We start from the raw sequence: 16332 nt of genomic DNA, 5'->3' as shown, positions 1-16332 counted from the left end.
CTAGGCAGATGGCCCTGGTTATTTAAAAACAAAAATTAAAAACAAAACAAAACAGAAACCCCGAGGTAGAGCAAGCCGTGAGGAACAAGCCAGGAGGCAGCCCTCCTCTGTGGGCTCTGCCTCAGTTCCTGCTCCAGGCTCCTGCATGAGTTCCTGTCCTGACTTCCCTCAGTGATGCACTATAACCTGTAAGCCAGAAAACCCTTTCCTGCCAAGCTGCTTTTGCTCATGGTCTTTATCACGGCAGTGGAAAGCAAACCAAGACCCATCCCTCCAGCCCTGTCTGTGTGTCACTGAATATGGAACCCGAGGCCTCAGGCATCCTGAGGTGCTCAAACACAGAGCGGTTTGTCTCCAGCCTTTGATGCTATTCTATATCTCTCAGAACTGCTCCGTGATACTTGGCCTAGATGAACGGTTGGAATAAGTCTCCCCTGTGGATTTAGTCTCCATTTCTCCTTCATCCGATTTTCTACAATCTTCTGCCTTCAGGAGTATTTCTTGCTCATCAAATACTGATTGTACACTTCTTTGAGTTTGAGGCTCTTCTGAACACTGGCCACGGCAGGCACATGAGTGTCCTGGGAAGGCTGCGTGGACCCTCTGTGACTCATTTGCTCTCTCCAGCCTAATGCGTGGGTGTTAGCTCTCGAGATCCTAATTGCTACTGTGGAAGTCTGAGAGCAGCTTTGTGGAACCTTCATGTGTATTCCGGGGAGTGAACCCAAGCCATCCAGCTTGTGAAGCAAGTGCCTTTGCTTGCTGAGCCTTCTTGCCGGCCCACCTTTCCTGCTATTTTCTGTTCTCACTAAGGAGCATCTTCCCATAGCATACTTAGCAGAAAGCCTCAAAACTATAGGTCCTGATGACGCCTCCTCAATGCTGGCAGACGTTAGAGTGAATGCCTGCGTCCATCACCTCCTCCTTCTTTTGACTTTTAATCGTCATCTTTACCTTTGCCCGGCTGGAGAGAGCAGTCCATAGTTCAAAGTGGTGCACTGTGCTCACAGGGTCGCAGCTGTAACTTGGGGGACAATGCAGATGTCTGTGTTATCCTGGCCTGAGGACTCAGCACTGTTTCCTCCGTGCTCTTTGAAGAGCTCAAGTCCAAGCATCTGTGATCTGGCATCACGGAGGATGGAGAGACACAAAATACCATGGAGTCACAGGGACCAGAGATGAAGCCCTGACTGAGCTCAGTTTTTCTTAAAAGCCAGGCATGGTGCCACCGACTTGATCTCTGAGTTCAGGAGTGGGGAAGATGGGTAGACCAAAGGCCTGCTGCTGTACCTAGCCTTCTTGGTGAGCTGTAGGCCAGGGGGGTTAAAACCTTGTTTCAAAAAAACATCCTAGGGGGCTGGTGAGATGGCTCAGTGGATAAGAACGCCGACTACTCTTCCGAAGGTCCAGAGTTCAAATCCTAGCAACCACATGGTGGCTCACAACCATCCGTAACGAAATCTGATGTCCTCTTCTGGAGTATCTGAGGACAGCTACAGTGTACTTACATATAATAAATAAATAAATATTAAAAAAAAATCCTAGACAGCACCTGAAGATGCCCTATGGCCTCAACACCTATGTGCAAACATATACACATACATATAATATACATATACATCCTTGTGTATATGTGCATATACATCCTTGAGTGTACATGTACACTCTCAGAAACATGCACCACACACAAAACATACCAGAAAATTCGCTTTTGGAGTCTTAGCAAATTATACAACTGTTTTTTATTTTGGTTGGTTGGTTGGTTGGTTGGTTTCATTTTGTTTCATTTTTGAGACAGGCTCTCACTATGAAACTCTGGCTGTCCTGGAACTCAAGAGACCTGCTTGTCTCTGCCTCCCAATTACTGGGTTTAAAGGCATGCACCACTATGCCTGGCTTCAAATTGTAGAAGTGTCACCATCTAGATTCTAAATTGCTCTAAATTTTAGAATAATAATATTTCTGGCCATTTCCTTCAAAGTCAGTAGTTCTCCTATAGCCAGCCTTTAATTCTGGCAATTCTAGTCTTTATCCCTACTGTTTGGACTTTTTCCAGGATGACCTCTCGGGGTTCGTATCTGTGCAGTTTTGGGAGCCTTGCTTCCTTCTCTCAGGATATCTGTCCATGTGACTGCCTGGAGCTGTGCTTCTCCATCACTAAGTGGTGTTCCACATTGAGCTTGTTTATTCAATCATTCAGTCATTGAGGAATAGTTCAGCGGTTTCTAGTTTTCACGCTCATGTTAGTTTTTAATGAGGGAATATCATCTTCTCCCTGACCCCATAGGGTTTCTCTGTGTAGCCTTAACTGTCCTGGAACTCACTTTGTAGACCATGCTGGCCTCAAACTCACAGAAATCTGCCTGCCTCTGCCTCACAGAAATCTGCCTGCCTCTGCCTCCTGAACGCTGGGAACAAAGGCGTGTACCATCACCACCACCCAGTTTGTAAGTGTTTGAGCTCATTATCTGTGATAGTTAGCCTTAACTGTCAATTTGACAAAACCTAGAATCACCTAATCTGAAAGTCTCAATGAGGAATTGTCAACATTGGGTTAGCCTGTGAGTTTATTTGTGGGGGATTGTCTTAATTGGCTAATGTGAGACAGCCCAGCCCCCTGTGGGTGGCACTATTCCCTAGACTCAAGCAAACAAGCAAGCAAGCAAGCAAGTGTCCACGGATGCATTTGTTTCTCTCTGATCTTGGCTGTGGCTAGCTGTTTCAAGATTCTGTCTTGATGGGTTTTGTTTGTTTGTTTGTTTTCCTAATGGTGCATGGACTATACCCTAGAATTGTAAGCTGAATTAAATTCTGTTTTCCCTTTGATTCCCTTTTCTCCCTTTCCAAGATACATTATAGCAACAGAAATTAAACTATTTTTCTGCGAGGCAGTCACATGCAACCTAGGCTGGTCTCAAACTCCCCATGTAGCCAAGAGTAACCTTGAATTTCTCATCTTCCTGCCTCTATCCGCTGATTGTTGGGATTACAGCCCTGTACCATTATGGCTCATTTATATGTTACTAGGGCAAACTCTTATCAGCTGAGCTATAGTCTCAGCCTTGAGTTGATACCTCTATAGTTAAAAAATATATAATTAAATCATGCCATCATAAGCTGGTGTGGTGGTACAAGCCTGTATAGTCCCAGCTCCTGGGAAGGCTAAGGCAACAAGAGACAAGAGCCTGTCTTTGTTTGACAGTAGTTTGAGTCCAGCCTGGGCTACATAACAAGACTCTTATCTCGAAACAAATACCATTGAGTACCTAGAATAGGATAAAGATGCTAAAGGTGGGGCCGTCAAGGTGCAGGGTCTCAGACTGGGTTTGTCCTCTCAGCTCTAGGCATGTGGGAAGAAAGGGGAGGTAAGCAGCAGAATGTAGACACTGCCATTGTCCTACACAAAGGGGACATTGGTCGTGGAGACTCTATTCAAGGGAGCTGTGCGAGGGAAATGGGGATGAAGCTTGGGGATTTAAGTTGTTTCTGAAGGGTATTCCCAAATCCTGCTCTGGGTAATTCCCTGACTACCATTTAATCAGCTCCATTAAACCCTGCCCTGTCTAGTGCACTGTGGTCCAGACACGGCTCTCCTGGGCTCCCAGTAATAGCTCAATTGTGTGTAAGTGGCTGTGAAGAGGCTCTGTGTGCTAGATGAATAGGACTCATCTCCATGGAAACCAGCCCTGGCTGAGGGGCTGACCTTTGACCCACTTGTTGCCACCATACTGTTAACCACTGGTGCCTATTGGATTCAGAGAGAGGGCAAGGAAATGACTGTCAGAGTGGCTTTCATTTGCCTTCAGTTTAAGCCCAGGTGTGTACTAAGTAGAAATAAGACCCCAATATTAACCCAAAGCAAAGCAAAGCAAGCAAGCAAATAAACAAACATTATTTTGATTATAGATTCTTGCCCTGTCTCCATGTCCTTCAGGGCAGAACTTACCATGTGCTCAGTTGGTTACCATCATCCTCTGGGCTTTGAAGGGACACTGCAGGAAGGAGGAGGTTTCTATTCCGGTAATATAGGCCTTGTGGTATTGCCATAGGCAATGTGTCTTCTGTCCTGTGAGAGACCAAGAGGCTGCTAGGCCTTATACCTGTGATGTGCTCTACCAACCCAAGTGTTAGTCATGCGTCCTTTAGAGATGACAACAAAACATGGCTGCCTAGCAACTACTACATAGGTCAGGGCGGGATGACTTTAGCAACCCTGAGGAGAGTAATGAGCTCAGGCCCTGTGGCTGTGGGTGAACATGTGGCCCTGTGTTGCCCTGTAGCACCCTGCTCAGACTAGCAGAGCTTTCCTGACTCCATTCTTTGATCTGGGTCACGTTTGTCGTGGGCTCCTGGACAGATTCTTGGTTTTAGAAGCAGGTCTTCCCAGGTTCTTCTGTAGAGGGTCGGGGTCCTGACCGGGGTCAGAGTCCTGGTTTGGTCTCTACCACCTGATGCTCCTTTCAGTGCATCCTTTGAGACCCATATATTGTTTGTTTTATTTGCGTCAGGGTCTTGCTATGTAGGCCAAGCAGGCTGACACTTGACTTGCGCAATCCTCCTGCCTCAGCATCAAGACTGCAGGCATGTATCTTCATGCCTAACAAAACCCAGATCTTTTTTTTTCCATTTTTTATTAGGTATTTAGCTCATTTACATTTCCAATGCTATACCAAAAGTCCCCCATACCCACCCACCCACCACCACTCCCCTACCCTCCCACTCCCCCTTTTTGGCCCTGGCGTTCCCCTGTACTGGGGCATATAAAGTTTGCAAGTCCAATGGGCCTCTCTTTGCAGTGATGGCCGACTAGGCCATCTTTTGATAAATATACAGCTAGAGACAAGAGCTCCGGGGTACTGGTTAGTTCATATTGTTGTTCCACCTATAGGGTTGCAGTTCCCTTTAGTTCCTTGGGTGCTTTCTCTAGTTCCTCCATTGGGGGCCCTGTGGTCCATTCAATAGCTGACTGTGAGCATCCACTTCTGTGTTAAACCCAGATCTTTTTAGTGACTGTTTCAAAACAAAAGTAACTTGAAGATTCTGGGCCCCTTTGCTGGGGCCCCCCAGTGAGTAGGACAGGTGAGGCAAAGTCTTAAACATAAGACATTCGAGGCTGGAGGTAAGGCTCCACTGGGAGGGAACATGCTCAGCATATAGGATGCCCTAGGTTTTATTACTAATACCAAATCAGATATGGTGGCACACTGTGTAGACCCCACATTCAGGAAGTCAAACGTTTAAGGACATCCCCAGATACTTGGTAAGTTCAAGACCAGACTTGAGTAAATTAGATCTGATGTTGAAAAGGAAAGAGGGTTGTGTGTTCGCTAAGGCTCCAGGCTCAGCCCCTTGAGGAAAGTCAAAATGAAGGCTGTGACAGTTCTGCGTTTAGTCTCAGATGCCTTGTAAGTCTCCCGGCTTTCTAGGACTGCAGGATGATGTAGACAAGAAAGAAGTGAGGGATTTCAGGGACATTTGTGGTGACTGAAATGGCCAAATCCAAAGCCTGTTGACCACCACACCATCAAGGTACCAGCTTGTCCTATGCTGTGCTCTTGAGACCTTAGGGTGGTGTCTCCAGATTAGGGCGGTGTCTCCAGGTCTCTTGTTAATTCTCTCATCTCTATAGATCCAAATTAACCTGAGAGCCTGCCTCTGCCAGCTCTTGCTAAGGTGATGCTTTCTAGAGTATCTGGCCTAGTTTTCCTATCTACCCTGGGGTGTGGTCCCAGAAATGACTGTCTCAAACACTGCAGGACACCCCAAATACTACAGGAACTCCCAGACAGTTCGTCTTGCTTTGTTTTCATTTCTATCTGTGTGCCCACAACACTCAGCCGTGTCTTGGGCTCCGGGTTACCCCACTCAAAGGTCTCTATTCTAATTGTGGTTTCTGGCTGGAACTTTGGTGAACCCGAGGTCTGCAATGTGGCAGTCTATGGCTGTCACTTGCTTCACAGAAGCTTCATCTTTGTGGAGTAGCAGCCCCTTCCTTGGGCTTCAGGAAAGCCTACACCAGCATCCTCTATAAGGTCATGCACAGTAAGTGGTTCAATATGCTTTTCCATCCCCAGAAAGTGCCATTAGCAGCTCACGGTCTATTTACAGGAGGTTGGGTCCCCGGATAGCATTCCCAATGCCTGAGTTGTGGGGAGCCGGAAATACACATATATTTAACCCTGGGCTTGCAAACAGGAGAAGCTGCATCCCCTCATTCCGCAGCTGTGTAAACAGTAGGGGGCAGGGGACAAAGTTAAAGATAATGCAGAGACAAGGAGAGGGCGGGGAGGGGGTGGGGGTACCAGATTGTAAGGGGTGGGGAGGGACCAGAGCATGGGGCACAAAGGCGAGCACATAGATTCCCAGGTTTCTCACTCCTAAGACATGCTCACCAGTGCTGGAGCGATGGGGTGGGAATGACAAATGCTGAGAGCCTGGGCTGACAGGGCCAGATGAGACAGGCAGGCCAGGGCAGGTGATGGCACTCCAGATGAGAGATGTTTCCGCCCTGGACAGCTCTGGGCCTCTGGGGTCAACAGGAGGAAAGACTCTTATTCCCTGTCCCAGGTCGGCAGAGACCTAAGTAATGGCGAGATCCCAGCTGTATGCCCAGGAGAGTGTTGTTCCTTCCCGAGGCAGCCAATGAGGGGCTAGGGACTCAGACACAAATCCTCCCCTAAGCTAGTATGGAAGAAAGAAAGAGAGAGAGAGAGAGAGAGAGAGAGAGAGAGAGAGAGAGAGAGAGAGAGAGAGAGAACCTCAGGGTAGTATCTGCAGTTTCTGCAGCCAGAGGAGGGCTACTCCAACATCAGCCTGGCTGTGGACGCTTGCTTTCCAGGTCCCTCCCGTCACTGATATTCTGGTCACTGAGTATCTTCCCTTCCATGTGGTACTCAGCACACACCCAGATGCCTCCCCTCATCCAGTGCTTCCGTGATGTTCCTTTCCACTCTGATTTCACTGTATCTCTTCAGCTCATACTATATGTTTATCACCTTTCTAGAAAAACTGTGCAAAAAAAAAAAAAATCACAGAGTGGGTAGGAGAAAACACCCAGTCCACTGCCTCTGAGCAGTATTGAGGTACCGTGGTGTTTCTTGGAGGGGAGAATCAGGAGAACTTTGCACACAGATAAGAAACTGTCTGCACTGTGCTGAGGACATGAGAACCTGTCTCTCTCTGTGGTCACATCAGGGACTGAGGACTCTGGATGACTAGAGGAAACCTCACAGCAGCCAGGAAAAGAGTATGGGGACTCCAGAGAAGGGTCCCCAAGTATTTGAGAGGAGCCCACACGCATTATACAGGGAATCTCAATCTGGCAGCTAAGGAAAATGGAGTGTGCAATCCTCTAAACAGGGACCCTTCTGGATGGTTAACTTATGTCAACTTGACATAGACCAGAGTCACCTGGGAAGAGGGAATTTCAATTTAGGAACTGTTTCCATCAGACTGTTCTGTGGAAATACCTGTGAGACATTCTCTTGATTAATGATTGATGTGGGAGCACCCAGGCCTGTGGACAGGGCCTTCCCTGGACAGGACTGGTCCTGGCTGTGGGAGATAGTAAACTGGGAACAAGCCAGGAAGCAGAGTTCCTCTGTGGTCTCTGCGTCGGTGCCAGCCTCGGCTTCCCTCGGTGATGGAGGCGACTTACCCTTTCCTTCCCAAGTTCCTTTTGATCAATGTTTTATCACAACAGAAAGGTAAACTTAAAACAGCCTTTTCCTACCTCTCTTCTGCACAGTAGTCAGATAATTGTTTTTAAATGTGTACCGGTGCTTGCCTAGCATTATGTGAGCCTCTGGGTTAAATATCTAGCACCACAATACAAACAGAGAGTAGCATGTGTGAACACGCGTGTATATGATGCAGTCCACCAGCACATCCCTCCCTGTCCAAAGTCTCAGCATTAGCCTGTGGTTCAGCACAGCCTATGAGGGCTGTCTGGGGTGGGGGTGGGGGTGTAGTAGTGGTGGTGGCTCTGTTTCTTCCACACCTTCTGCCCCAGGGTAGGCTGGGATGCTAGGGGGACACAGACTTAAACTGTCTGTGTTTATAAGAGTTCTAAAGAGCCAAGCTCAGTCCTTGTGTTTATGTGGCAGGTGAGTTTATCAGTTGAGCCTTTTTTCCCGTACCCGGAATCCATCACTCTCCTTCTCCGTTTCTCTCTCACAAACACAAGTGTGAGGGAGCAAGTTTCCGCCTACACACAGAAGCCAGAAGGCACCTAGGGTCCCGCTCTCGTTCTGCCTCATTCCTCTCAGACAGTCTCTCTCCCTCTCTCCCTCACCCACGGAGCCATCTCCCCAGCCCTTCGTGGAAAGATTGGCATATGTATGCATTCGGTACCCAGCAGTCTTACACATGCATGGCCTTCCATCACATGATAGAGAGGGTCTCATCCTGCAAGCCCCTTTCTCCTACAAGTTCTAGAGGCTGCCAAGGAGCCATTGGTTGGCAAGGGTGTGATGTGGGGGCATCTCTCTCCCGCACCTCTTGGCTGCCATCTGAGATGTGAAAAAAAACTGACTGAGAAACATCCCCAGACAGTGCCAGCTAACAGTGACATTCCATAGATAGCGACTATAGACTAAACTGGGTGGGACACAGCTCAGCGCCTGTAAGCAGGGAGGGGAAGAGGGGGAGATTTTTTTTTTCCCTTCCTAAAACACAGTAACAGTAAAAGCCAGCGATACTTTGGGGATAAGTTGGATCTTAATGGATATGTGAAATCTGTGCCTTTTGTTTTTGTTTTTAAGGAAATGGAGAAAGGAAGGAAGCTGGAGGGTTTGAATTTGTTCTGCTAGCTTTGGAATTCTGCAAAATCAGGAAATCAGAACGTACCAGTTCTCAGAGCAGTGACATTTAACTTGATTGGGAAGGGCACACCCAAGGTCACCCTTTAAAAGGGTTTGTCTTCCTCCGCAACATTTTGTTTTACCCAGCCTTTTGGAGCTCAGCACTTTTGGCTTCTTCTCACAGTGTGGGAAAACAAAATTGGAACATGACTGTTGCCTCTTAAGAGTGCTTTGTCTGGCCCCAGTGCCTTCTCCAGGGTGGGGCTCTGTAGAGGTTTGCTGATTGACTTACAGATGGAAGGCTACAGGAAAGGAGTGGAAGGAACAGGGGTGGGGGTGGGGGCTTCCTTCCACTTCTTGGCCCAGAGAACTGGATGTGTTTTATGCAGTCCTTGTTCATGGAAGATAATTTAGGCTCTAGGTATATTTTTAGTTTATTGGTTTAAAACTTAAAAATAATAATAATTCGAATGTAGCCACCATTTATTTTTAGTACTGTAACTAAACTCTGTTAAGATGCTGTTATTTGTACTCTCTGAGGGACTGGATAACTCCATGTGTCCAGGAATAGCCTGTTCTTGTTGCTCAGTGAATATTCCTTTCAGAACCACCCTGATCCTTTCCCTTTGCAAAATCTTAGGTCTAAGAGACGTCCCAGAAGACGACAATGGGAATTTCTTCTTCTACCTGGGCCTTGAGTGAAAACTGTACTGTTTTTCACTGAAGGCCCCAGAGGGAAGGAGTTGTAAGTGTTACTCTACAGGTCTGTCTCAAACTCCACACTTCCCTCATTTATGTGCACGGCATTGTGCCACGAGGCTGGAGACCTTCTAGCCTCCAGCTTCTCCTAGATATTCCTGTTCATCTGGGGCTAGCAACAGGGACTCCACATTGGATGAAGTCTGGGTCTCCACTTTTCTACTTGTAGACACGTTGTGCTCAAGAATCCCCCCGCCCCGGGGTGGGGTTTCTGGGTTCCAATTGGGATGTAAAGTGAATAAATACATTAATTAATGGAGGGAAAAAAAAAGAATTCTATGTTTCTGAGGCTAGAGAGATGGCTCAGGGGGCAAAAATACCAGAAGTGTGAGACCAAGGCTGAATTCCAAGCATCTACTTACAAACTAACATGACCACGTGTGCCTGTAACACCATTATTGCAGGGGCCAAGACTGGTAAATTCGGACAGATCACTGCTAGCCAGCCAGCCTTGCAGTGAACTTCCTGTTCACAGTGCCATAAAGCAGAGAGTGATACAGAAGAAGACACCAGATGCTCCACTCTGGTCTCCACAGGCATGCACACCCAGACACAAATGCGCAACACGCATACCACACACATTCACACATCGTCTGTGGGATACCCTGAATAACAGCAGGGGCAATCCCATATGCAGCTCTCGAGGCTTGATCAGCTAACCTTCCCCTCCACCCTGGTTGAGGCCCTCATCACAGCGGATGTGCCAACATTTCCCATCCTGCCTTTCCTCAGCCTCTGCTCTGAGGCACAGTCACTGGACTCTGTTGGGCCCTCCCTTCCCCTTTCTGGAGAAGGTAAGCCTTTGGTGCATTTCCAACCTGTGAGCAGCCCCTTCTGCTCAGGCCCTGCAATGGGTGATATGTTCTATTTCTCCTCCTTACAAACTTTATTCTCTGATTCATTCAAGAATTGCCCCACCCCCACCCCAAAGACCTCAGTCTCCCTCATTTCTGCCTCCCTGTTGTTAGACGAGGCTGTTTTACGTCAGACTCTCCTCACAGTCTGCAATTTTGAAGGTCTTAAGCGAAAGGGCATGTTTTCCTTCCCTTTCCTCATTTAGATTACAGTTCTGTCACAGTGGGGCTTCCCGCCCATCCACAGACCTCAGAGCACCAAAATACCAGAGAAGGTGTCAGCGTGACTAACTGCTATGCCCTCCAGTCAAGGCTCTTCTGACTGTGACCAAGCAAAGTTGGTATTATTCAGTTCTGGTCATCCCCTATCCCCCTTCCCCCCGGGTTATTAATAATTAGTTTTATTGCAGTTTTAAATATTAATTCTAGAACTGGACATGGTGACACATGCTTGTAATCGCAGCACTTGGGGTTTGCAGAAGCAGGAGAAATACTGCAAGTTCAAACCCAGCATGGTTTCCATAGTGAGGCTGGTGTCTCCCCACCCACAAAACAAATAAGTAAATAAATAAAACTGCTAAGTCTAGGCTTGGAGCATATGTAATTCAGTGGTAGAGCACTTGCCCAGAGCGCCCATTGCCCTTGGTCCAATCCCCAGTGTTATATAACACATACATAAAAAAGAAACCACTGCATAGATGTTACAGCTACTCAGAACCTTAAGTGTTTAAGGTCACATCAACCCAGAGGCTGCAGAGGAGACCTAGCTACTATAGCTTACAGATAGGTGATAGGGAGCTTTTTAGTAATGTGGCCGGGACTCCCAGGCTTTGAGTTGCAAAGCGTTCATTTTGGTGCCTTATCCACGAAGCGTCTTGTATGACATAGTGCCCACCTCCCCCTCTGTACAAAGTTTAAGGAAGAACTGGGGGTGTGCCCAGCAGCTCTGCGTGGGAAAGCAATGTTTACACGTTATTCACAGAGGACCGAGTGTTTTGAAATAATCTGGGTCTGAATACCATCAGAGAACCTGGAAAAGGAGAGAAGAGGTCCAGGAGGGGAGAGCTGGAGTGTGAGAGAAGCTACTTGGCCAGAGGTGAGCCCAAGGCATGGGAGTGGCCATCTGAAAGGCCGGGTGCTGGTTCTGGATAAAGACTGAGGTGCTGATGCCACACTTGATGAGTCACTAGATATATAGTGTATCGCTTTTCATACGCACGGAGTGTCCTAAGGAGCCAGATGCATATTTCCTGTTACATGTGTTTCTGTACCCTTGTTAAATGAGTTTTGAGAGACATTGCTGCCGATTACAGACCACAGTGTGAATCTCGATCCCTAGAGGTGGCAGATGTGCGCACACGCGCGCGCGCGCACACACACACACACACACACACACACACACACACACACTTCTTAAAAACAACACAAAACCAAAAAGAACCCAACTCAACAGCAACCAAGCACATTGTGAAGTTCCAGTCACCAATGAAAGTTCAGGGGAAAGTTTAATTTGTTCATTCACTCAATGCATAGTTCTCAAAGGTGTTGTTGAAAGTGATTTTTCATAAAGATGAAAAGGAACAAGCTATATAGACTCATAGCAGAAAGGCACTCCAGGCAAAGCACAAACACCCTGAGGTGGGCTAATGACAGGCAGATTGAGTAGCAAGGAGCAGAGTGTGTGGGCTTGGTGGTGGCGCTAAAGAAGGTGCAATCAGAAAAGATGGACAGGAGGCCACTCAAGGGACTCTCTCTTACAGAGCACGCTAGACTCTGGCTTCCTCGTGGTGAGATGGACAGGGTGGTGTGGGGGCTCTTGTGTAAAGAAGTGATGTGCACTGACCCTCACTGGAGCTCTCGACAGCGGGGAAACAGGCAGAAAGGAACCGAGGTGGAAACCCCAGGTAGTCGTGGACAGTGCGATAGAAATGCGGATGTGTAGAATAGAAGCTAGGTAAAAGTCAGATTAGAGGTTTGTTTAGAAGGGAGAGGGCTACAGGACTTGCGGGCAGATAAGCACAGAGGGCCTGAGAAGGAAGAGTCAGGAATGTTGCCTGGCAACAGGAAGGAAGGAGGAGCCATTGCCGGAAGTAGGAAAGGCAGTAGAAGAATCTGAGTCCTGAGGAAATGGTCAGGCGTGATTGAGATGCTTTGGGGGCATCCGGTGAGGAAAGTGAAGAAGCTACCAGGAAACCACGAGCCCCGAGCAGCAGATCCCAGGGGAATGAGAGAAGAAAAAAGGCAAAGTTGCCTGGCGGGCATCTCAGCCTTCACTCCTGCTAGAAGAAAGAATGAGAACTGCCGATCGGGGCTGACTGAATAGTCAGCGCGCGCTGGGGACTGGACCCCTTCCTTGGCTTCCAGGAGTATGGCGAAAAGGAAAAAGAACCCGAGTCAGAAGCTGCAGAAGGAGACTTCAGCTGGGACAGTGTTGTGGCAAAAGCAGGCCATTGCTCCACAAAAGACGGACTTAGTGTTCCAGGACAACTGGGAGCAGAGACGCATGCTTTCCCAAAGTCCCAGCACACCCGAAACTTGATCTAGAGACACCAGTGTAGTCCCTGGTTCAGGTTCAGGTTCCCATGGCTCGCAGGCAGGCTGGCTATGGTCCACCACTGGCATAGGGCTGCAGGCCCTAGGAGCTTCGAGCTTCTCTTCTGGGGGTGAAGGGCTGGAGTCGAGTTTCTATGCCAGGCGTCACACCATCCCCACTTCCATTTGGGGGAAGGGTGTAAGTTGACTAAACGGCTTCTGGCAGGCTACAGTGCAAATGAGAAAACTGGAAAAGAACCATATGGTGAATTTCACGTTACAGCATTAGGCCCAAGGATCTATTTATGGGCCAGTGAATACCCATCCTCTCAAGGGTTGTGGTCAAATGGAAGCCACCAGCAGAAGGTCTCTGCTGTTTCTTCTGGATTCGGATAGGATGGCACCCAGGGTGGACTTCACATCACATGGTTATTTACTGCCACCAGTGGTAGCATAGATCTGGCCTCCAGATGTGACTTACTCTTGCACCAGGAAAAACCTGACATCTGTAACTCAAGTGTGTGTGTGTGTGTGTGTGTGTGTATGGGGGGTTGTCTTAGCTTCCAGTGTCTCCTAAGCATTCAGACCTAAGGAGACTTCAGCTGCCTTCAAACAAAAACTCAATATGATTACAACAGAGTCTACTGCTTTATAAAGGCAAGAGCTGGCTCTCGCCTCTAATCCCAGCACTCTGGAGAGAGAGGGCAGATCTGTAGGAGTTTGAGGCCAGCCTATTCAACACAGTGAATTTCAGACCAGCTAGAGCTACATAGTGAGACCCTACCTCAAAACCAAACAAGCCACAAAGGCAAGCTTGTTGGAGAGCTAAGGAGGCAAGCACAAGGGCAACCACACCATCTGTGATGGCCCAGAACTCACACACACACACACACACACACACACACACACACACACACACACACACACCACACCACACACACAGCCTTACCTACATAGTCCAGATGGGCACACATGAGACTCACACCCATTGTCTCATTAAATCTGCCCATAATTTTAAGAATATTAAGAGTGCAGCTGGTATGGACACTCCTATTGAGTAGACCCGAGGTTTCCTGTCTTCTATACCTAGCTGTTCAAGGTCGAGGCAGAGGAAGTAGTCTCTTTGATAAGGGCAACCACACCCATACCCTCTCGTTTATTACTAACACATTAGCCATGGAAGCTGGTAGAACTGCAATCCTCGGGGCTCCCAAGAATTGGAACCCTCAAAACAGTTCCCTTTATCTCATGAACTCGGGGGATAGGGACATGGCTATCCTGCCACTGTCCAGTACACTGTCCCTATCCCCCGAGTTCAGGGATAAACATGGAGCTGCACTGAAGGGTTGACAAATGTGGTGACTAAATACATCCTATTTGAGCTGGAGGGGTTTGGTGGCTATTTCCTTCAAAAATGAAACAAGCCGTCACTTTTATTACCAGGTCCTATTTAACTACCCTACTGAGTTGGTATGCGTACCAGAGGCCCCTTCTGTGTTCAGAAATGTTTGAGGGAGTATTTATTTCATAAATGGATCAGCAGACTCCATCCATATTGGGGAAGACATTGAACTGTTCTAGTTAGCAACAGGCCTCAACTGGACGCAGCTTAGAACCACTCAGAAAGCCCCTCGTGAATAGCCATCTTTACCAGGTTGGTCTGGGTGCAGCATTGTCTTACCTGTCCTAAGAGATGTAGAAGAGCCCAGCTCACCATGCACAGAGCCATTTGTCAATAGAAGGCCCTGGGCCTTCTAAGGAAACTAGCGGATCTTGAACCTAAGAGAACCAGGGAGTGAAACGCAAGCTGTGGTCCTCCATGGCTTCTGCTTCAGGTTCCTGCCCTGGGTTCCTTCAGTGATGGTCTGTGACATGGCAGTGGACCCTCTCCTTCACCAATTTGCTTTTGGTCATGGTATTTGTCAGAAAGGAAAGCAGAACAGAGTTCAAGCTTATCAGAATAACAAACTGAGATGTCCAAACCAGTACATAGCCTGTTGTGATTATGATGGTCACTGTTACTACGAAAATCTACCCATACCTCTTCCTGTCTCTTTGGCCTCACCGGTAGAAGTAAGATGGCAAAAGGAACTTCATCCTTTGGAAAACGTCGCAATGAGATGCACACACTGTGCCGCCACTGTGGCTCCAAGGCCTACCACCTTCAGAAGTTGACCTGTGGCAAATATAACTGGAGTGCCAAGGCTAAGAGGTGAAATACTACCAGGACTGGTCAGATGAGGCACCTAAAAATTGTTTATCACAGATTCAGACGTGGATTCCATGGAAGGAACAACACCTAAACCCAAGAGGGCAGCTGTTGCAGCATCCAGTTCATCTTGAGGATCTCAATCAGTCATAACATAAATGTTCTGGTTTCAAAAAGAAAAATCTACCTATACACAAATATAGTCATTCATATAAGGTCACATCAGAAGTTTAGTCTATTATGAATATTATATGCGTATGTCTGTGTACCACACGTATGCCTGGTTCCCAGAGGCCAGAAGAGGGTGTTGAATCCTCTGGAACTGGAGTTACTTACAGGCAGTATAACCTACCATGTAGATGTTGGAACTTGAATCTGTGGGTGCAGCCAGTGCTTTGACCCCTGAGGGATCTCTCCAGCTCAGAGTCTTGTTTTCTGAAGCAATGTCTCATTAACTAGGACAGATCAGCCTTGAACTCACAGAGCTCCGACACTGCCTTTTGAGAACTGGGGTTAAAGACATGCACTACAATACTGGATCTTGTTTTGTTTTTTGAGACAAAGCCTCACAATTGATAGAAGTTGCCCTTGAACTTGCAGCCCTCCTGCCTCAACCTCCCAGTGTTTAGATTATAGACATGTATCACCACAGTGAGTTTAGATTCATCCTCTTTTTTTTTTTTGGTCATCTAACACAATTTTCACATTTCACTTTAAACGCTCAGACAAATCTAGAAAAATCAGAAAGCGATAGACAGTTATACTGAGTTATACTAGCACCTATTCCTTAAGTTCCCAAAGCCTTCTACAACAGTTGTGGGGCGGGGGGAGGTTGGGTTCTGCCCCCAGGTGAGTATTTTAAGAAAGTTTGCTTCTAATTGATTTAGACATTTTTATTTAATTTGTAAAACCTACATGGACTTTTTTTTTCTACTCACACTGTTTTAGGATTCACAGAACAATCAAATCCATTCTTCAGTAGAATCTGAGGGTTTTTTGCCAAAATTTTGAGGGTTTAAAAATAAGCTTTAAATGTAGAGCATGCCCATGATGAAGTTGTCCATGTGTCCTGTGGCCCCACAGAGTCAGGCATGAATGCTGCAGCTGGATTCGATTCCTTTGTCAACATGCAAATTAACATCTTCGGTGGCTCCCTCTGCCAGCATACTTATCCCAG

General features: G+C 47.4%; 1 protein-coding gene, 1 long non-coding RNA gene and 1 pseudogene across 3 annotated transcripts in view; 2 read left to right on the top strand and 1 right to left on the bottom strand.

The window, feature by feature from the left end:
- Positions 1-16332, top strand: part of Tcf7l1 (transcription factor 7 like 1 (T cell specific, HMG box)) — a 162675-nt gene that overhangs the window by 85743 nt on the left and 60600 nt on the right. The window lies entirely within an intron of this gene.
- Positions 11364-16332, bottom strand: part of Gm31391 — a 36685-nt gene continuing 31716 nt past the window's right edge. The window contains exon 4 of the long non-coding RNA XR_003956315.1: positions 11364-13193. This is a non-coding gene — a long non-coding RNA (predicted gene, 31391). The remainder of the gene's footprint in view (positions 13194-16332) is intronic.
- Gm31315 (predicted gene, 31315) lies at positions 15025-15287 on the top strand (annotated as a pseudogene).

Source organism: Mus musculus, chromosome 6 (assembly GCF_000001635.26).
Source record: "Mus musculus strain C57BL/6J chromosome 6, GRCm38.p6 C57BL/6J".
Taxonomy (NCBI): Eukaryota; Metazoa; Chordata; class Mammalia; order Rodentia; family Muridae; genus Mus; species Mus musculus.
The sequence above is the reverse complement of the archived record's forward strand: the minus strand, read 5'-3'. Positions and strand labels throughout refer to the sequence as shown.